The sequence below is a fragment of the Eptatretus burgeri genome, chromosome 7 (genome assembly GCF_056783735.1).
Source record: "Eptatretus burgeri isolate ZD-2024b chromosome 7, Ebu_testis_v1, whole genome shotgun sequence".
NCBI lineage: Eukaryota > Metazoa > Chordata > Myxini > Myxiniformes > Myxinidae > Eptatretus > Eptatretus burgeri.
In genome coordinates, this window is record NC_140967.1 from 72,778,217 (window position 1) to 72,800,274 (window position 22,058).

Consider the following 22,058-nt stretch of genomic DNA (forward strand, 5'->3'; position numbering starts at 1 on the left):
ATATTTTATTGACATTAATTATTACCTCCACCACCAAAGGAGGATGAAGGTTAGGTCGTCACCCCTGTCTGTTTTTCTGTTTGTTTGTTTGTTTGTTTGTTTGTATGTTTATGCATGTGCAGGATATCTCAAAGTTGTGGATGATTTCAGACGAGATTTGGTGAAGATGTTGAGTGTGTGACACGGATTAAATGATTAGATTTTTGGTAAAGATCTGGATATTGCTCCGGATACCAGAATTTTCAAAGTGATTCTTCACCATTGAGGGATAGGGCCAAAAACAACATTTGGCATGATATCTGAAACAGTTATGGATGGATTGGATGAAACTTGGTGGATACGTTAGGTGTGTGACAAGGACGAATTGGTTAAATTCTAGTGAAGATCTGGATCCACATACTGGAATTTTTAAAATGTGATTCTTCACCATTGAGAGATAGGGCCAAAATCATCATAAAGCATGATATCTCAAAAAGTTATGGATGTATTCGGACAAAACTTGGTGGACAGGTTGGGTGTGCGACAGTTACGAATTGATTCGATTTTGGTGAAAATTCGGATCCAGATCTGGATACGAGAATGTTTTAAATTTTTTAAGTGATTCTTTACCATTGAGAGATGGGGCAAAAAAAAAAAACGACATACATTATAACACGATATTTCATAAAGTTGTGAACGGATTTTGACAAAACTTTGTGGATGAGTTGAGAAGGTGAGAAAAACAAGTCGATTAGATTTTGGTTCAGGTCCGGATCCAGATTCGATCTATCAGTGGGATAAAAACCGTAAACTGTTCAGCCTGGCAGAGATATGCACTCAGCCAAGTGCCGCTCTGGTTCATTTTGTTTTTATTTTCATCTTTTTATTTGTTTTCTTATGTTTTGTGCTTTTTTTTTTAATTGGTGAAAAGCATCGTAAGCATTGTATATACAAGGAACAGGAGCATTGATGCAAATGCACTGATAACGTGATGAAGTAAAGAGCAGTAAATTAAAGTAATAAAGGGCTGTGATCATGGAAAAAGTTGTAAAAAGGAGAAGAAGAACAGAATACCCAGGTAGATAAAGATTGATGCAAATATTTTTCTGTTGCAATAAAGACCATCCATACTGTGTGACAGTTGTTTAAATCATTGTGCATGAGAAAAAAATAATCACTGTTCAGTTTGTGTTCAAATAAATGAAGGCTGCAAGGAAAAATAGATTATTGTTAAGAAACAAAACAAACCAGATAAGAAAACTTTTATAACAAATATTGTTTTACTAACCTGGCATTCACGAACTTCCTTCCAAGGAACTGCAACGCAGCAGATGACAATTTGGCACATGAAGCCTGCACAATGGTTTCCAACCGATGGTTGTTTGTCTGCACTCTATCCTTTTCAAATGCTGATCATCAAGCAAGGAAGCGACGCATACCATTTTTTAAAGTCTTTGGTATGCCTCAGAAGGGGTTGGAACCACCAATCTCCCAGACTCAGAGTGAACGCTCTAACCATTGAGCTACTGAGTCTGGTGTAATGGTTGAAGCATTAAAGGAGTCCCTTGAATATCGTTGTATTTTTAATTCTTGTAATTATTTTAGGATTTAGCTTTGTGCATTTCTATCATGGCATTTAAATCAAGTGAATAAAAAATAAAGCTCAGCATTTAACCTTAAAAAAACATCACGTCCTCAATGTACCATTCTCTTTACATGGTATTGGTGCTGCCGGAGCAAGCGAGGGTTGTGCTGGGTGGTTTGTCGTTGCCTTCCCAGCAATCAGTCAGGGCAGGAATTTGTAATTTGTTTAGGGTGCCTGCGATAACTTGCTTACTCTTCATGAAAGACACCGAGGGATCTTTAACATTAAAAAACACGACCCCAATGCTGGCAGATGTGTCCTTGGGATTAATGTCCTTCCAATTGATTGTGCACACGTTGATGCACTTCCCTACATACAAAATGCTCGGGTAATGATTTATAGCTAGATCAAGATTCGAACTGAGGCTAGATAGTTCAGAAATGAGTGTGCATACCTCTGAGCTATGCACAAAAGCTATGCCAAATGCCAGCACATGACTTGTGATATTGCAGTTCCAATTTTAATCTGCTTAAAGAAGAAAGTGACAAGGTGTCATCCCCATCAACGCGCTGATCCCGTCGAAAATCCGTCACAAAACATGCCTTTTAGCAAAGGGGTATTGTGTGACGACTTTCAGACATCCTTCCGCAGATGCCTGATCGCTAGTAATTAACTATTCATGGATTTTGGGTGTCACACACAGGTTTATGGGTTAGAAGATCTTCCTTAAAGATTTTTTTTATCTCTCTTTCTCTTGTCTGCTTTATACTTGAAACATTTTCTTTCTGGTTGTAAACTGTCAGAAGATTAGTACGACAGAATCATATGCACGACGGAGTCCCATGGTGGAATATGAAAGAGCTTATTTGATGAAAGGCCCATTTCTGAGGCCATTGCTTGGATAAAACGACATCTCTGCTCTTTTGCCAACAGGTTTGACAAAATAGATGAGTGCATTTGGAATTCACAATGACGTTATCCTTGAGAAGGCTTCGCATGCAGGTGAGAAATATCAATCTTTAGATTGTCTGTATCATTGTAACCTGAAATGTATGTATAGCAGTTAAGTAAGGTGTATCTCTGCAAAATACAAGTGTAAGCATCATACCCATGTCTTCATGTTTCACTTTCACATACAGGAAGGCTTAACCTTTTAATGCTGATTAACCAGACTCAGAGATGTCATGAATAGAGCGTCCTCTCTGAGGCCGGGGGAGGTCGGTGGTTCAAAGCCCCTCCAAATCATACCAAAGACTTTAAAAACGGTACTTGCTGCTTTCTTGCTTGACTCAGCATTAAAATAGGACAGAGTATGGACAACCATCCATTGCACAGGCTTTGATGGGCCTAATGGTCACCTCCTGCATTGAAGCTCCTGATAAGGGAGCACATATTATTAAAGTTTGATTCTAAGTCACAGACACATCTCAGAAAACCACACAATGCTTTGGAACCAAGTGCTGATAGGATAACTCAGAGGTCGTGAGTGTTCCTGCCTTTGAGATAGCTGTTATATATACCTCCTGCAGATGGTTTGATTTGATTTCAGATGGATGAAACCCCATCTGAACTCAGACCCGGACCATGCTGGACCAAATAAAGAAAGGACGGAAACGAGCTGGGAACATTTCTAATAATTTATTTACAGTAAATAAAAGACAAGCGAGGCGAGACTTAAAGCGAATATTCAATGCAAGTGTTTACAATGGGCAAAAACACTTATGCAGTTCTATTTACAAGATGGGCCCAACACACTCACACACACACACACACAAATGAAAAGAAAACCCAAGGTTCTTTATTTGACCCTCCAGCCGATGAGTGAGATGAGCTGGGGGTCAGAGTTCGGCTTGTACCTGGTCGTCGGAGGGAAGGGCTACTCCGCGATGCGGCACCTGACAAAGGTCATTGGTCCGGTCGCACGTGGGGGACTCGAGGTTCGTGGCGGAGTTTGGGTGGCGAATAATCGGGGTCCACGGAGGGGGGGGGTCAGGGTCGCTCTGTCCTTCTTTTTAGAGGGCCAGTAGAGACACGTTCGCTGCCTCGATGGCCCTCTGCTCAACCCTCGTGACAGCAAAAACCCCTTGGTACAGCAACGTAGACCTCCTGTGACCACTCTTCGTAATCGCCCCTCGTAACCACCCCTTTGTAACAGCAAAAACCCTTAAGAACCCCTCAGAACTCTCGTGCCACCCACCAACGCCTCAGAGAGTCTCTGGAATTTATGGACCTCCATCAGTGGGGAGGGGCCTTGGTCAACACACCTTGCTGTTCGCCTCTAATTGGCCAGGATCCTACGAGCACAGCCTTCCTGGGTGTGTTTCGGCCATGCCCGGAGAAAGCCGCCCCTCCCTCCACGTGTGTTTGAGGAAGGTGGCTGGTGGTGAAACCACCATTGCTTGTGGCACGTTCGTGGAAGCTGAGGACTGGGACTATGAGCCGCCCCCTCTCGGCAAGTCAAGGTACGAGCAGCCAACTGTGGTGATGGAGCGTGATGGGCAGGTGGTGAGATGTAATAACCTAACTATATAAAAAAAAACATCACAACGAACATATTTGACTCTCCCACTAGACAAAAGGAAGGGACCTGTCTCACACGTACTTACCGGCATAACTAACTTTTGGACCTGAATGTTGAGTGCGCATGGTTTCCAGATTCGTAACAATATTCTACTAAAATTAGTACATGGCTTTATTATGATAAGTTACAGAAGAAGTTCAAGTTTCAGTGTTTCGTCAATTTTTCACAGAGCTATACCCTTTTTAAACTTAGAAAATATCACATTGGTTGGGAGCATGTATTGCAAAGCAATTATTTCTCTTGTTATAAATGATATTCTTCCATGTGATATATGATGTGTGCTGAAAAATTACAGGGTGATATTGTCATGTTCCATCTGACACTCAGGCAAGAATGGCATTAATTTCTGTCATTGATATCACTATGTTCATGTAGGTTGTCAGCTGTGTCTTTTGAACAGGCTTGTATACAGATCATTGAACAGGCTTGTATACAGATCACTCTCGCCTTACAAATATTCCGCAAGCTGCCGAACGTCAGGCCAAATGTCTTGGAGGAGGTGGATGTGCATCGTGAGCAGGGTTAAACCAACAGCCGCAGGAAGTCTGTGTTTTGTTCCTTGCTGGGCCTCTGTCTAACTTGCTGCAAAATCCACGCAGGGGCAGATCTTATCCATTGGTGGGGGAAGTGGGGAAGTGGCACAGAAGAGTGGGTGATGAGCTACAGAGGGCAGGTGAGGCATTGCTGACCTTCCATGGCACAGGAGGTTCAGACACATCAAGGTGATATCAGAACGTCTTGATTGTTGACAGTCCAGATTGTTAGTGCAAAGTTGAGCTGCAGGTTGATGTGTTTTTAGAGCTTGTTCTTCCTGTGCATATCGCTTTATCTTGAAAAGGGTGATTGTTATACTCGTACATCGGCATCAGAAGCAACCCGACAGGACGATCATTACAATACCGTCCATGATTGTTCCAGACATTAATACTTCAGTCACATGTTAAACATTTGCTGTTATACTTACTATCACAAGAGTGTGGCTAACTTGTCAATTTGATTGACATCAACAACATCTCATGAAGTGGTGCAATTTTTGTTTTTGATAATCGAAAGAGAAACTGTTTTGTTTTTTGATATTATTTTATTAATGTTCTACCAAAAGTACCCATCACTTTGCTGACAGATTTAATGAAAAGATGACATGTTGTACTTCATAAGCATCCCATTTTGCTCTATTCACTCTATCATTTGCCCGAGGTCATCTTCCATCTGTTTGAAAGTCAGCCAACATCACGTTCATCAACCAACTTCTTGTTTCTTTTACAGCCACAATTATTCCTACGGTCTTGCAGGGTTGGCCTGGGGAAGTTTCACGAGTGGTCAGGTTTGATGTTTGACGAAGGTTAGGGTAAGAATTTTTTCATTTGGCCAGGGTGCTGGCAATAGCTTGCCGACTCTCCGCGAAGGACACCATGGGATATGTAATGCCCACCAACTAATGCCAGCAGATGGGACACCCATTCAATGATGGCACACACACGATCTGCCGATGAAAGCTCGAGATGACAGTTTCATAGCTCGGCCAAGGTTAGAACCCAGGCTAGACAACTTAGAGGTGAGTATGCGTACCTCTCGGCCATCCTGCCACCCATCTTCATCAGCCATTCTTGCTGCTTATATATGGCACCAGAAAAAAAGTAAGATCACTTCCACTTCTCTGCAAGGCTCATTGCTGTTTGCTTTGACGAAATGGAACTGCACTCAGTAGAGTGAATACCTCCGCCAGGCTGAATAGTTTACATTTTGTATCCCACCGATAGGTCGGATCTGAATCCGGACCTTAACCAAAATCCAATGAGCTTGTTCTCGTCACCGACCCAACTCATCCACCTCGTTTTTGTCATAACTCGTCCACAACTTTTTCAGATATCATGCTATACATAGTTTTTGGCCCAATCTCTCAATGGTGAAGAATAAATTGAAAAATTCTCGAATCCGGATCTGGATTCGAATCTTCACCAAAATCGAATCAATTAGTTCTTGTCACACACCCAACTTGTCCACACAGTTTCTGCAGAATCCATCTATAATATTTTGAGATATTGTGCTACATATATATATATATATATATATATATATATATATATATATATATATATATATATATATATTTATATTTTTTTTTTGGCCTGATTACTCAATGGTGAAGAATTGATTAAAAAATTCTCGAATCCGGATCTGGATTTGGATCTTCATCAAAATCGAATCAATTAGTCCTTGCCACAAATACAGAACACGTATACATATACAGAACATATGATCTACCTTTAAAAGCCTGAGGGCCCATGTATGTATTATATATTCCTAGAGGGGGAGGGGTGGGGGAAAGTGGTGAGAGGAGGGGTGGAGACTTGTGTGGGGAGTATAATGTGTGAATCCTCATCATTAATTGCACATTAACATTGTATTTGGAACATTGTCCCTGATTCTTATCCATTTATTTATTTTGTAAATATATGTGTAAAAATTACAGGCCCAGACCGGGAATCAAACCCATGTCCTCTGGAAAACCATACCAGTGCTCTGCTATCTCAGTGATCCACGGGCTGAGCAATGCAATTCTTCCACATATACAGGTGCCGCTCTCTTTCCCCCACTGCTTCAGGGGCACTCACTGCCAACCATAGGAGCCGCTCGGGCCTGCTCTCGAGAGGGTCTTCCCCCTCTGGGGGGGGGGCCCGTGGTACATGGAAGACCTGCATGTGGTACATGGAAGACCCTCGAGAGAACAGGCCCTATCTGCTTCAATGGTTGGCAGTGAGTGCCCTGGAAGCAGTGGGGAAAGAGAGCAGCACCTTTTATATGTGGAAGAGTTGCGTTGCTCAGCCAGTGAGTTGTCCAGATAGCTCAGAAGGCAGAGCACTGGTACGGCTTTCCAGGTCTGGGCCTGTAATTTTTCCACATATATTTATGACGTGCTATCCTTCTCATTTCTAATTTATTTATTTATGTATATTTGTGAATGTTCTTGTAGCTGTGGAGGAACTCTGGGAAGGGTTTGGAACAGCCAATCACTTACCTTGGGTAGGCCTTCTTGGTTGCTTAATGCAGCTTCTTCAGCGAGAAGAGCATGGGAGGTGTCAATTTATTTATGTAATCCCAGCCACCTGGGTTTCGTTGATTATGTGAGAGCTGATTGGCTATTCCCTCCATTCACAGGTGAGAGATGTGGATGGGTCTTTATTATTTATATATTGACAGCTTTTGACATTTGCACAAGGTACATGCTTGGGGGCCTCATTGTCACACATTGCTGTCTGCACTGTCCCTGATGATTCGACAATAAGCGATGAAACCGGCCCAGCAGCTGAGGGGGTGTGTAGCATTGGGATTCTCATGTATGTACTATTTGTGAATGTCTTTATAGCTGTGGAGGAACTCTGGGAAGGGTTTGAAACATCAATGTGCTTCCCTTGTGTAGTCCTTCTTGGCTGCTTTATGCAGTTTCTTTGGCTCGAAGAGCATGGGAGGTGTCAAAAAAAAACAAACAATCAAAAAAACATATTGTTACGAATTCGCGCTCGCCGGCGTGCGAACGGCCACGTGACTCGAATTGCGGCACGTCACCCACCGGATGGACAATTCCGTCGTGACCCTCTCGGACTAACGCTGGGAGCTAGTCACGGGTGGGCCTTTCAGCCTCACCACGATTGTGCCAATTGGCCCCCCCGCGTGGGATATGGTTGTTCGCCAAACTCGACCTACCTAAGTACCCACGCGGAGGGCAGACCGGGCGACCGCACCTCGCCGCAGGTCGACTCCGGACACGGGCCACTTAAACGACCCGTTCCGTACTATCGGGATAACCGAGCGGTGTTATCGTCGGCCTCGACGGTTCCGATTAATTATCGGCCGTATTAAACCCACTACCAACCCTTTACGTGAAGCAAGATGGAGATTCAATTAAAGAAAAGACGAAGCGAAACGGGAAAACAGTTCAACATGATGCACATTTATTCCGCGGCACACGGAGAGCACACATATACAATTACAACAATTATGCACCTACAGCAAATGCTACAAAAGAAACACAACAATGCAGAGATACTACCGACTACGCGAGCACACGGCAACACTTAAACAGTTTTACTTTATAGACGGTGCCAACAACACATTTACTCAAAAGCAAAAGAAAAGGGCCACCCTCAAAGACAAGGGGGCAGACGGGGCCTGTGGGCCAATATTTGCGCGGGACCTGAAAGAGCGGTCAGGTCCGCGAGACCGGGTGGATCCTACCCGTGTCTTTGTGATGAGCCGCCAATGTGGTGGCGCGGCGGCGCCCTGACTCCGCGCTCCTTCGCGGGTTTCGTTGGCACTGCTTGGAGTGGGGTGGGAACGGGGCCCCCCTTTTCGCACTATCTCAGCGCAGGGGGTAAAAAGGGGGGAATTGTTGATGCTCTGGGGAAAGAGGATAGCTGGCTTGCTTGGGTCCCGCGCCGAGCGATTCCACTGCGAGCTCGTCGCCGACCGCCGTCTTCCTTGCCTCGGACCCGAGCTATTCGGTCTGTTCCCCAATTATCCTCAGCCGATTGCAGCAAACCACCTGTGCGCCCTCGCCTCCCGACTCGCTCCTCCAAGGCCGACTCTGCGCTCAAACTGACTCGACCGCGCTCCAGGCTTCCTCTCTCTGCAGCTCCCCGACAGACTCCGAACCCCGACAGACTGCGAGCTCCACTCGGCTCTCCGACCTCTCCAGACTGCCTCTTCTCAAACTGACTGCCTCTTCTCAAACTGACTGCCTCAGATTCGCCCCGCGCTCAGCGCTTTATTAGGCTGGCAGGAGAACCCATATGCAAATTTCTGGATCAGAACGAGCTCGGGGGTGGAGCCACGCTCGCCCATTGGACGGAGAAAAAAGGGGCGTGAGTCTCCCCTGATCCTAGAATTTGCATATCGCGATTCTACACAGACGCGCCTGGAGGCGGGGCCAAACCGCCCCGTGCTTGCTGATTGGACGGATCAGAAGTGGGCGTGTATCATTCCTGATCCGAATTCTCCTCGGAAAGGCGCATTTTGCACTCGCTGCTCGGCGCGCGTCCCGTACGAAGCCAGGACAGCCTGACGCTCGGTGCTCACAAGTGGTGCGGGAATGGCCGCAGAAGGAGAGGTGAAGGTGGTGAAGGGTTTAAAGTGGTGGTTTATGGCCATGGTGCCGTTTGGAATGGCGGTGATGCGATGTTTGCGGGAGCGAGTTGTGAAGGTAAAGATCGTGGCTGTTGGCGTTGTTGTTGTTGTGAAGCGGCGTTGTGGTTGGTGGTTGTTGTGTGATGGCGGTTGAGACGCGGTTGGTTCAAAATAAAGATAGAACAGAAAAACGGCTATCTCAAAGGGTCGCAGCCCGAATGAATCACATTTATTCCCTCTAAACAACGGGTTTGGGGCTAACTACACATGTACTTACAGAGATATCTCACCTACGGGACCTGAACGGTGGTTTGCGAATTTCCTCAACCGCAACAATATATACTGTATATATATATATATATATATATATACATATATATATATATATATATATATATATATATATATATATATATATATGTATATATATATATATATTTGTAGAATTAAGTGTTCTTCACATGTTAAAACAATTTTTTTTGTTATAAATGTTAGATTGCTATTATATTTTACAAAATAAATATTTTTGGGTCTTGCTCTTATGTTAAATAATAATTAAGAGCATGATCTGACAGTGTGGCATGAAGGATATGGTGTAGTTTGTTGTGTAACTCATACAATGAATGGGCTTGGGTGGGGGATTTGTATAGTGTGTGGATGGGGTCAGAAACCTCGACCACATAAATATTTTTCCTTATTATAAACAAAAATGTGGTCTGACGGGATGGTGCAGAGGTATTGCACTTGCTTTTGAGCTGTTTCATCTGGGTTCAATTCTTACCATGACTATAAACTGCCAGATTGGTGCTTCATAGGTAGTGTTACATTCCATAGTGCACCATTCTTTGGTGGACATTAGGCTTGGTGTCCCATCTGTTTGTATCAATCGGTTTGTCTCAAATATTTCATAGTGTCTTTTGCAAAGAGTTAACATTTTGTGATGTCGCACCTGCTGGGATCTTTTTTTGTGTGCAAGATTTTGGCTCTTTGGAGAGAGGGTTAGACAGATATAGATATACAGTTGATGGATTGATGTTGCACTGTTCCTGGCAACATGGCAGTGCTGCTAATGTGATACCGGCTGAATGTTGGATAAATGTTCTTAAATTTGGCCAAGGTGTCAAGAACAATCGCCTTCTTTTTGTAAAAGACCCAGTGTCTTTTAATGTTCACCAGCAAATGCTGGCAGACGGAACACCCAGCTGAACGGCCATCTGAAGTACGGTGCACTTTGTGGCGCAACGCCCTGCCTGTGAAGCACCGATCCGACAGTTTATAGTCGGGTCGGGAATTGAACCCAGACTAGACAGCTCGAAGGTGATTATGCTACTTCTGAGCTATGCTGCCAACCATTTTAAAGATGTTAATTTATGTTGCCAGACGAATGTGCTGCTATATTTGACCTATTCGATGCCAAAAGGTTTTCAGACCACCACATTTCTTAACATGGCTGCGGTTTCTGCAGATTTTTTTTTTGCGTCAAATTTCAACCATTTCTAATATGATAAATAAATCCTATTTGAGAGACATTTCAAATGAGTTTTCAGCCGTTGTAGAAAGAATACCAATGCAATGACTTCAAGATGCTCTCTATCCCTTCAAGTGCTGCATGGGTTTCAGTCGGTTTTGACTTCATCGATTCAAAAAAACCAAATGAAATCAACGCCATTATATGTGCTGCAATTACGTTATTCTTTTTTTGTGTGCAGCACAAGGCTGTGGGTAGCATTTCATTTGCTCGTGGCATCGTTTTGGCACTGATGCCCTCTGTAGGTTAGAGCAGGCATTTGTAATTTGTTCAGGGTACTGACAATAGCTTGCCTCCTCTTTGTGAAGGACACCGTGGATTATTTAATGTCCCCAACTAATGATGACAGACCGGACACCAAGTTTAACTTGCATCCGAGGGACACATAGATTAATCGCCCTGCCTGCGAGACACCAGGATGACAGTCTATATCTCGGTCAGGATTCAAACCCAGGTTAGACAGTTCAGAGGCAAGTGTGCATACCTCTCGGCTATCCTGCCAGCTTGCTGTAATTACCGTGACAAAAATCGATCAATTGATATCCCATTAATTTGATTATCCAATGACCGAAGAGCTTGTTTGGTGTATGGCGAAGCATACAATGGAGAAAGAAAAAGCATGGGATGCACATCGAATTTATCTACAGTACTCAGAAATAAATAAATAAAAGAATAGACAGCATTGCTAATCGAAGTAACAGTACCTAATGACTTCAGACGAAATTTATTAGACAACTAAAATGTTAAAGCACCATGACCTCAAAATCGACATGACGAGGACGTTGAAACTCAAGCAAATCAACTTCCAACCAGTAATATTGTTGGAGTGATTAAGACCAAAAATAAAACCCAGAGTACTTGATGAAGATAGCATGAAATACAACAAATGAGAACTACAGCTTCAAAGTGTCTTGAGTTTCAGTAACAATTCTAAAGAGAGTCTTCAGGTTAAAGGTGACAAATAATACTTTCAGTGATAAAGAGTACTCTCAAGCACTTATTTGATTAAGCTTGAAAACATCACAACCTACTCAGCTGAAGAATTGGGAGGGATCATTTCAGTCCTTGGAGCACCTCGGTCCACCTTACGGATATACTGTACACACATAGAGATTGCAACCAATGACAGATATTAACATTTGAATGCCTTAATATGTATTTCTTCAAGTTTTCAAGACTTGATCTCGCAATGTCCATTTATCTTTTAACATAATTGCTCCGTCATGTGGAGATGCAACAAAACATCTCTTCGTATAAAAGTATGATTTTTCATCAAAAGACTGTGTCTGTGATGCATGAAAACATATCTATTACTAAAAGGAGGTGTGTGTGTGTGTGTGTGTGTGTGTGTGTGTGTGTGTGTGTGTGTGTGTGTGTGTGTGTGTGTGTGTGTGTGTGTGTGTGTGTGTGTTCCTGCTGTCATCGAATAATACAAATGGTCCCGCTAATAATCGATTTACTTGAAAGAAAAATGAGTGTCCATTTAATCATTAAAAGGCCGTCTTTCCAGAATTGAAGAAGAAAAAGTAGGACCTGGAGCTGTAATGCAGCCATTCCAATGGTACTGCAGGAACCCTTCAGAATAAAGTGACAGATACAGAAGGAGCACAAAATTATCCATAGTCATACTTTTCAAAACAATAGGAAACTAGAATGGCATTTGGTAGAGCACATGCCTCCTCCAAGCAGAACAGTTTGTTTTCTATCCTACTGATAGGCTGGATCTGCATCTGGACTTGAACCAAAATAGCATCTGCTTGTTCTTGTCACCTTACCAACTCATACACCTAGCTTTGTCATAACTCATCCACAACTTTTTTTAAAATACCGTGCTATATATCATTTTTGGCCCCATCTCTCAATGGTGAATAATTTAAAAATAAAAAATTCTCATATCCAGATCCAGATTCAGATCTTCACGAGAATCCAATCAATTAATCCTTGTAACACACCCAACCTGTCCACCAAGTTTTGTCCGAATCCATCCATACTCTTTTAAGATATCATTTTTGGCCCGTCTCTCAATTTAAAATTCCAGTAGCCAGATCCGGATCTTCACCAAAATGTAATCAATTCGTCCTTGTTACACATCCAACCTGTCCACCAAATTTCGTCTTAATCTGTCGACAACTTTTTAAGATATCCTGCTCACAGACAGGCAGACAAACAAACAAGCCGGTATGCGGCGATGGATCGCCGAGCATGGAAACTATAAGACAGAGAGCAAAATGGATGTCATATAGCAGATAGGGAATCACCTTAAGATTATGCAGACCAAATCTCATCCAGTTCCATCAACTGATAGCTACTCGGTATCCATTTGAATGAAAAGTACCGAAAATGCGGTTTGAAATCGGAAATCCCCAAAGTTCGAGGGGGTGCTGTTAGTGAACAAAGATCTAAATCGAAAATCCGGCTCGATGGTTTGTGCACAATATATTCCAGACGATTAGTGTGAATTTTCATGACCATCCGACCATAACCCGAAGAGGAGTAGCATTTGGCGCGAAGGCACCTCCAGCTCTCGCATATTATCGATTTTTGCACTAATTGACTTTTGACCCCTGACCTAAGCGAAATCGGTCAATATTGTCCTGAGGCAAAGTTGTAGTACTCGTTGCGTATCATGAACCTGCAAAGTTTCATTCGTATCGATGCACTCACCTGGTCGCATGGAGGGGGGGGGGCCTTCAATTTTTGCGCATACCCTAATTGTAGGGAGCGCTGCAGGTAAAGTATTCCATATATCACAAAAACCGGATAGAGCATCACCTGTAGATCATTCATGCCAAATTTCATAACCCTACATGGGATGATGGCTTTCGGAATTGATTTTGCGTGAACGGTACCGATTTTGAAGGTTTTTTTTGGTTGTTGCTAGGGAACCAAAGCGTCCCTAGCAACCATCACAATTTCCAAAGCACGAGGTCATAAGATGTACCTACCACCCGAGTTTGGTCAAAATCCACCCACATTTACTACCAATTATGCTGATGACAAACGAACAAACATCCAAACAAACAGACAGTATTACTGACAATAAGGGTCACCTATTTCGGCGACCCAACAATAAGGGTCACCTATTTCGGCGACCCAACAATAAGGGTCACCTATTTCGGCGACCCAACAAACAGACAGATGGGGGTGGAAAAAATAACCTCCGTCCACCTTTGAGGTGGGATAAATATTTAATAGTACATGGAAGGAGCACAAAAACAACAACCATAGCCATGATGACAGCAGCAACAACAACTACCATAATTCATCATCTGAAGTGTGAGGCATCTTTGGGTTGTTCCCGGGAGATCAATTGGCTATCTCCGTGCCGCAGGCCTGTTTGACCAGAACTGATCAAGGCTAATCAATAACAACAACAACATGTTATGAAAGATCCTTATTCGCATGTTTCACTTCATTTTACATCCTAATTGAGACCCACAGATAGACATGCAATATGTTTGTGAAGTGCAACATGCTGTCTCTTTATTAAACCCATCAGCGAAGCGACAGGTAGCCACAGCTAGTTTGTATAAAGTACAAGACCCCGTATTATCATACACCACTCCTTCCAAATTCCATGTCGAGGTGATGCATGACGCCATCGTCTGACCCCAAAGGAAGGGAGTACTCAGTTTTTACTCTGTTTGTTAGCCATCCTCAGTCTAGGTGATCTCAGCAATCCTTTGAGCTAGGAAGCTAAAATTTGGGGATAAAAGTGAAGATGTGCTTTGGCAAAGACACCATTTTTATTTTTTGATTAATCGATTAATTACTTAATTATGATCGATTTACTAATTACTTATTTATTTTCTTTTACATCTCACAATATCTCTGGCACCTTTTGAGCTAGTAAGCTGATATTTGGACACGCCAGTGAACAAGTGATTTGGCAATAAAGACTATTTTCGATTTTAGATGAATCAATTAATCGATTGATTAATTAATTTTTCAATTAATTTTCAAAAAGTTACAGATTTGGATGAGATAGTGGTGGTTCAGGTATGCTGTTAGCCAATTGATGAAGAAATTAATTACTTTATGATCATTATTTATTCATTTTAATAAAGCAATTAATCAATCAATTATTGTACACTGCTCCCTCTCAATTCCATCTCCATGTGCTGCATGGTGGTGGCATCATCGCTGGGTGCCGAAGGCCCCCTGGCAATGTCGCTCGCTGGAGGATATGTTATTTATTTATTTTGCATGGGGGCAGTGTACTTTGAACATGCTTCTACTTGTCGACTTTTATTCTTTCCAAAATGCATTTTTCTTGTTCACAGTTTGATGATGCTGCCAACCACTTTTATATGTTGGTTGCCAAGATTGTTTGTCTTCACTGCAGTGCATGAAAACCCACGAAAACTCATAAATATATTGTACAATGAAAGGTTTAAAAAAGTTTTAACTATTCAGATTAATGAAGAAATATTATAACCTATTTCATTCACTAATGTTTAATTGCCATTATGTATTGTTAATGATCTATCAGAGTTGTAATGAAGATGCACAAAAGTCAGAAGGCAAGGAAAAAGGCTTTTTTTTCATGGTAAATGGTTATAGGATATTAAAAGAAATGCTGCCACCTTATTAAGATAAAGTATGTCAGTTATATAAGTGTTGGGACAGGGCTAGACAAGCTCAGTTAAAGCTCTGCTACCCCCTTTGGTGTTTTTAGCATATCATGAGAAGACTTTCGGACAGCATTGCTTTGTAAGGATCGAAAGAGCAACCGTTGGCTTTGAAGGTTCCAAATTTGCACAGCAAGCTTTCAATTTGCGCTCTTGATTGAAAAGAGCTGCGAAATCCAGCCGTAGCTTATTTACAACATGGGTCATGATTTTCTGATATGCACTTGGAAAAGGTAAGAAGGCGCTTGGACAGCAATTTAGGGTACAAAAACAAAACGAAGGCATCTGTACCATCCAGACATTGTATCCTACAATCTGGCACTTAGAGACTTCAGGAACCTCAAATGCTTAGCAAATGATAAAATTGCCCTTAAACCACCACAGGCGGCCTACTTCTAGAAAACTTCTTCCACATTCCGAGGAGACCTTTGACCTTCATTGCACTCAGGGGAGGGTGATCGAGCCTAGCTGCTACCACCGCTGTAACCCCCTGCCTGGACAAGAATCCATGGGCAAATAGCCTTTTTGATGGGCTAGGCATGTATTTCCGCCACTGGGCTGCGTGCACACGCTAGAGGTCCATACCATGAAGCTGCCGCCGTCAGAGCCTGTCAGGAGCAAAGGCTGGCCGATGCTGACTTATGGAGCTAGCTAATCTTTCCCAAGTGGCACCAGGTTTTTCTGCCCGGCAGGTGGCTGCCCGAGCAACGGAGGCCAAGCTGAGTGAGAGGCTGCTTTGCATCAGTGTTAGGCCTGGCAGGCCGGCCTGCCTTTATGGTGCTTGCATGTGGACTCACATCAAACCCTGAGGGTCATCCCCTTGTCTTACACATTGCATTCTGTGGCATCAAAGCGATTACCTCCTTATAAGGGGCATTGAAAGTCGATGTTTATAAGCGAAAAAGCCTTTCCCTTTTGGAATGAGTACTGAAAATGGCAGATGCATTTTTTTTTTAAATGGACATCAGAAGAAAATACTCTGCAGGAGGATTAATCTGATTAGTGTTGTTTATTCACTTTTGTAGAAGTATGTAGAAGTTAAACAGCATGAAGGATGTGATGAGCACAGAGAAAGGATATTTTTGCAAAAAAACAAAACAAAACAATGATAAGGCTCAGGGTGAAGAATTTCAAATTTGAAAATGCCTTCAGGATGTTTCCATAACAGGGTGAAAATGGCAAGTCATCTGAGGCCCATTGCTTTTGTGCCTCTTGGCTCACTATAACGATGGTAAGCCCCTGAGAGCTGCTTTAGGATATGACATCAACTATGAGGCTAAAGACTTAGTAGAAAAGGACCCTGGCATAAGTGTGTATGTGTACATACATACACATTTCACAATGTTGTATGGGATACTCACCACTTTGTCAGATGTGGGAAAAAATAAAAGATGTATATTTATTGTATATGTATTATAATTAAAAAAAAATTTTTCTACAAAATATATAACTACCTATCTATCAAAAAAATTAAAAGCGTTGGTGTATTCGACTATTGCATGCCAGTTCTTGCTTTGTGAATGCCGCTCATACTATGAGGATATAACATAATATTAAGAATAATTGGTGCAGTATCAATAATAGTTAAACCCATGTGACTCATTAACCTTTTATGTTGGACGATTAATTTACTGATCACCCATTCTATGTATGCAGAAGTTCATAGGCTTTACAAGGTAATATTGCAGCTCTTTTATGGATCTTCTGGGAGAGAACACTTGCTGCCATTCTTTGTGTGTATACAAACTTTCTAATGCTTTGTTTGAGAGTTTGATTCTTGAAATGTGTAAGGATAATTTGTTATGTTTTTTTTTGCTTTAATTTCTCAGAGGAACAAAACTCTCTAGTGGTGCAGTGAACATCTTATCCATGGTTTAGCGAAAGCAACCTCAAGTGTTGATAAAGGAGTGAGGTTAATATTACAACATTTCTTCAAGATAATGAATTGAGATGCTTGATAGTTAATTAGAATTTTATATCAGAATATACAATCAATTAAGCACTTCACCAAATTGCCATTTTTCGTCGCACACAAGCAGAAAACAACTATAATATCAACATTAATGTATGACATTAACCTTTGCATTGGTAAAACAAAAACAATCCAAAGTATTTGATATTGAGCATGAAATAATGTCAGTCTATGCTGAATACACATTACTTATTATTCCTCAACGGATTAAGAGAGGATGATGGTTGCAAAATGGCAAATAACTTGATAGCTTTGGAAATATGAAGAAGTTTAGGTCGAGTTCATTAATTTGACATTTCAGACTGTACTAAATTAAATCCAGTCTAAATTAATGCAAATCAAGTAAGGGGAAATGATCTTCTTTGGTGATATTTAAATGGCGATTGTGATGAGAAATTTGCAATGACAAGGATGGGAAGGAGATAGTTATGGAGTTTTAAAGGGAATGCTTGATTAACGTTATCAGCTGTACAGAATGAGAAGAGGGTCGAGCAATAAAGATAAGACAGCAAAAGACGCGAGGAGCGAAGGTTTGAGACCTGGACTGGACTTCAGGAGGAGGTCGAGAGACAATCACTGATAGGAAGTAAGAGGAACAAAGCAGAAGCACGAGAGAAAGGGCGTTGATGGACAGGGAGAGAAGAGAGGTCAGAAAACAAAACCTGAGAAGGAGAAAGGGATGGGCAGGCAAGCGAGACCACAAAGGCTGGAATAGATGCCAGGCATGAGGGAGGACTGCCACGGGTAATAGAGCAATTGTGCAGCCATAATGGAGACCAGCAAAAGTCCTTGAGGAAGGGGCGAACGGCTGGTTCGGCTGTTCACGAGGTCTGTGGGAACTCGCGCTGCGCTGATAGTCCCAAAAGCTGTCGGAATGAGCTGTGTATGGAAGGGGCGATCTGGAGGAATTTGTCACGCAGTTAGTTTAAGTTTTTTGTTATCATTATTATCATTATTTATTGTTCCTCTTGACTAAATCTGACACATTTTGTAACCAATCATACAATAGTTGCACACGAAGGTGTGTGTGTGTGTGTGTGTGTGTGTGTGTGTGTGTGTGTGTGTGTGTGTGTGTGTGTGTGTGTGTGTGTGTGTGTGTGTGTGTGTGCGCGCGTGAGAGAGACAGGCCACGGATTTACTGATCACTCCTTGAATATGATTTGCATGTTCTATTTCAGAGATTTTAGCTTGTGCATGAATACAATCATACATTGCAGTGAAAACTGCAGATCAGTGGCACCCTGTTAAAGAGGTAATAAGAGCACAGTGTCCTAATTCCTTCAGAATGATTTTTCTTGTTCTTCTACATGAACATTACTAAAGGAATGTTGTATTCAATTGCATATGCTCTCGTTGTTCACAATAAATGCCTATTTTTTTTTCAAACAATGACGTCATCGATGGTCAAAACTGAGAATAAAAGTAAATGGTAATCTGTGGACACGATATTACTATATGGTGTTTTATTTTTGAAACAAGGCTTTTACAAGCTCATGAGCATCTAAGAAGTTTTCATGCTGAAATACACTTTCCTTTCTCTGTACATATTGATTAGACTCTGCTGACATCAGGTGCATAAGTTGTCGGAGCCGCACGCAATGTACCGCTGACAACATGTACTGTATATACAGTAGATACATATATACTGTATATATATATATATTCATTCGAGAATAAAAAGTATGGCTTCTAAATGTTTATTACTTCACTCAATAGTACATTTTAAACCTCACACTTTGTACACATTTGAATTGGTGGCCATTTTCCATTTTTTTTTCCCATGCCATCCTGACATGTGGAGTACTTCCATATGTGTGTGTGTGTGTGCGTGTGCGTGTGTGTGTGTGTGTGTGTGTGTGTGTGTGTGTGTGTGTGTGTGTGTGTGTGTGTGTGTGTGTGTGTGTGTGTGTGTGTGTATATGTATGTGTGTGTGTGTATATATATATATATATATATATATATATATATATATATATATATATATATATATATATATATATATATATATATATATATATATATATATACACACATATGTGTGTGTGTGTGTTAATTTCAATTTTATGAAGCAAAGGGTGGCAAATATAATTGCAATGAAACCAACAGTGGTTGATTAAGGCATGTAAAATCCGTTCATCGGTGAGTTAGAAAAATAGATTAATTTTCCTTCGAACTCTAATTGAAACATTTTGTGTTGCTTGTCATTTCCATGCCATGAGGCAACAAGCAATTCATTCTCATTGGAGGCTTGATATTGAACTCAAAATCAAAATGAATGCAATCGACAAACTATCGGATCAGTGGATATGAGGACAAGGAAAATTCAGTTGCCATTAGTAAAAGACTTTTGTTCTCATGCGCTAAACGGTAACAGGGGACATTCAGGTGAAGATAACCAGAAGAGGTTTTGTAAACATTTAAACAAAGAAGCGGGCCTCTTTGCTTGAATTAAAGATAGCCATCTCATTTCCACGAAGCCTATTATCAAGTGGGCCCTCCCCAAAGTCCAACATATAATTACCACGCAAAGTACAATTACAAGAAGCCCTGATATTCAGACAATTAATCAGATTGAAAGGGAGATTCTTTTGAGGATTTTCTTCATCTGATTTCGCTTAAGCACTCTGGACAGAAATTAAAAAGGCTTTGTAGTCGTGCATGACCCCGTGTCAAACATATACAGTACTTGGTAATACGAGATGACTTCCCACGTGAAATCTGCGTGTCTTAAAGGAAAATGGATTTTAATCGAGACACGCACACAAGGGAAAGGTGGAGAAATGTCATAACTGAGGCTGCTACCTACCTACTTTATTTATTTATTGTCATTGTCATGTACATTGGGTATGCAAACTATTCCAGTTTGCAAATATTACTTTTTGTTATTTTAATGGAAAACGCACTCGACAATGGAAGCGCTCATGCTGGAAGTGCATGGTGACAAACAGCTTGCTTGGTTAGCGAGAGCGGCATCACCATTATATAAATTAGGCAAAGATCAGAGCTCATGATGGCATTCTCCGAAGAGTTATTGCATGCCCTCGATACCAATGGCCAAGGAAGAGAAAACATGTTTGCGAACCGCACGATTGGTCCATGTTATTGTGCTGCTTGCCACGGCGGAATTTAGATGATTGCAACCTCTGCCACCAAAGGTATTCACGCCTGTTTGTTTGTCTTTGAGCAGGATATCTCAAAGCGTTATTGACGGATTCAGACGAAACTTGGTGGATAGGTTAGCTGTGTGACAAGGATGAATTGATTCCATTTTGTTGAAGATCTGGAACCGGATCTGGATACGGGAATCTTTTAAGTGATTCTTCTCCATTGAGAGATTGGGCCAATACGATATGTAGCACGATATCTCAAAACGTTTTGGATGGATTATGACAAAACGTGGTGGATGAGGTGGGTAGGTGACAAGAACAAGCCGATTAGGTTTTGGTTCAGGTCTGGATCCAGATTTGGCCTATCATTGGGATACAAAATGTGAACCGTTCAGCCGAGAGGAGGTATGTGCTCTACTGTGTGCCATTCTTGTTTCTTGAAGCTTCTGCAGTGCTAGTGCGTTTTAGTCATCGCTTTTTGGAGAGTAGTTATCATAGCAAGCTAAAGCATTCGAGCTGCTGGCAAAAAAGAAAATCCTCGGAATTCTTGAAGTACAGCGTTAATGTAAACAAGCAAACAAGTGGTAACGTTTGCAAACATTCACGTCGACGCAATTGCCGCCCTCGCTGGTTTTCCTGTCCAGTGAACTTCAAAAACAAACAATTTAATTTCTCAAACAAACACTTCAACTTCATTTCCTCTGCATGGTTTGGGTTTTTTTTTCTTTCCTTTTCCTTTTGGGTATTTCGAACACAAGGCGAGAATGTTTGAACTGAGCACAACCCATTTGTTTGCATGTAAGCTGTAATATGTATTATCGGTGGTTTGATGAACTCACTATTTCGTTTGTTAATTATATATTTGATGCCCTTCCACATATTTTTATTTTTTTTCTCTGGGCTGGCAGGATGACTTAGAGGTATGCACACTCACCTCCAACCTGTTTAGTTCTAGCCTGGGTATGAATCTCGACTCAGCTACAAACTGTCACCCTGATGTTTCACAAGCAGGGTGATTCATAAATGTGTGTGTCGTCTCTGGGATGGACACTAGACAAGCTACCCGTCCGCTGGCGTTAGTTGGCGTATGCTAAAGTTCCCACAGTGTCCTTTGTGAAGAGTGAGCGATCTATCGCTGGCATCATGAACAAATTACGAAGTCTGATCTCTTTTTATTCTTATTATTTATTTTTTCATTCACCAGGTTGGCTCAACTCATGTGGCAGGTCGCAGAATCATGTTGAAAATATCGGACAAAAGTGTTTGGCCACTCCAACGTGATCCTGGATGTTAAACTTTAACTGTTCTTCCTGGTTTTGGATGCAGTCCCTTGCTTTCACGGTGTCAGAAAAGGAATGAAAGCAATGCACACCATGGATGGGAATGTCTCCACCATGCCATATGGCTCTGTGGATATTGAACAATACTCCTCATGCAGACATGGTGGAATTCCTCTCCAGTGCATTGCTGAATGAACTGCTGCCCATCTGATACATACACGTTGACCTTTGACTCATCTGAAAATATAACCAAGTCCCAAGCATTGACTTT

The 22,058-nt window shown here is 41.8% G+C and overlaps 2 long non-coding RNA genes across 3 annotated transcripts in view; one reads left to right on the top strand and one right to left on the bottom strand.

Annotated features, from left to right (window-relative positions):
- The window catches only part of LOC147023529 (uncharacterized), a 267,038-nt gene that overhangs the window by 13,005 nt on the left and 231,975 nt on the right, over positions 1-22,058 (top strand). For both annotated transcript variants that reach the window (XR_015060254.1, XR_015060255.1), the window contains exons 3-4: positions 2,498-2,566; positions 4,745-4,818. This is a non-coding gene — a long non-coding RNA (uncharacterized LOC147023529). The remainder of the gene's footprint in view (positions 1-2,497; positions 2,567-4,744; positions 4,819-22,058) is intronic.
- The window catches only part of LOC147023530 (uncharacterized), an 84,877-nt gene continuing 78,918 nt past the window's right edge, over positions 16,100-22,058 (bottom strand). Inside the window, exon 3 of the long non-coding RNA XR_015060256.1 lies at positions 16,100-18,299. This is a non-coding gene — a long non-coding RNA (uncharacterized LOC147023530). The remainder of the gene's footprint in view (positions 18,300-22,058) is intronic.